The following is a 1072-nucleotide window of genomic DNA, read 5'->3' as shown; positions in this document are numbered from 1 at the left end:
TAGAGGCAGAGTGGGATGCTCCAGAGATGGTGTGTCCCCAGATCCACACCACAAATCTTTATGACCTAGTCCTAGGGTGCATCACCAGGGCCACCCATGTGATTTTGTATCATTGTTTTTATGGGAATCTAAAGGAATTTAATAGACAAATCAAGATTAAAGTGAGATACTTTTAACAAAACACTCATGACTATCAGTTGATATTGGCCACATAGTTGGTTATTTATTATTCTCTATGTATTGCTAAAATTTATCACATTTAAGAGTTTAGAAAGGGGAGTTGACAAGACGGCTCAATGGGTAGAAGAACTTACCATTAAGCATGGCAACCTGGGTTTGATACAGAGGACCAAATATTTGCAGGAGAGATTTAACATCACTAAGTTGTTGTGTTACTTCTGCCTGCTAATGGAAGCACCCCCCCATTTGCATACACACAAAATATAAATGTAAATTGTGAAAAGTGTGATGAAGTGATGATGATGTCAAGTGTTGCTGAGGGTGTGAGGATTTGACAATCTGATCATGGATCTCTCCTTTTTGTAGCTGGAGTTTTCTCCAGCACCACGGACCCTGCAACCACGTATAAAATAATCACTCAGAAACTTATATTAATTAAACTGCTCGGCCATTAGCTCAGGCCTACCACTGACTAGCTCTTACACTTAACTCAGCCCATTTCTGTTAATCTGTATGTCACCATGTGTTCCGTGGCTTTACCTGCTGCCTTTACATGTTACTCCCTGGATGGCAGGCTGCGTCTTTCCCAGACTTCCACCTCCCAGCCTTTCTTCTCTGTTTGTCCCGCCTATCCTATCCTTCATGCCTGGCTACTGGCCAATCAGCGGTTTATTTATTCACAACATACAGCACATCCCACAGCACTTGTACTTTTCTGTTTTTTTAAATGAAGATTTTTAACTTTAACATAGTAAAATTACATATAATAAAACAGTTATCTAGTAAGAATTATAGTTACAATATCTAGTCTATTTGTATTTGGCAAAATTAAAGAAGATATCCTATCTATCTTATATTTGTGTGTTTAAGCTTTTATATCTAACTTATCTCT

The sequence above is a fragment of the Peromyscus maniculatus genome, chromosome 1 (genome assembly GCF_049852395.1).
Source record: "Peromyscus maniculatus bairdii isolate BWxNUB_F1_BW_parent chromosome 1, HU_Pman_BW_mat_3.1, whole genome shotgun sequence".
NCBI classification, from domain to species: Eukaryota; Metazoa; Chordata; class Mammalia; order Rodentia; family Cricetidae; genus Peromyscus; species Peromyscus maniculatus.
The sequence above is the reverse complement of the archived record's forward strand: the minus strand, read 5'-3'. Positions refer to the sequence as shown.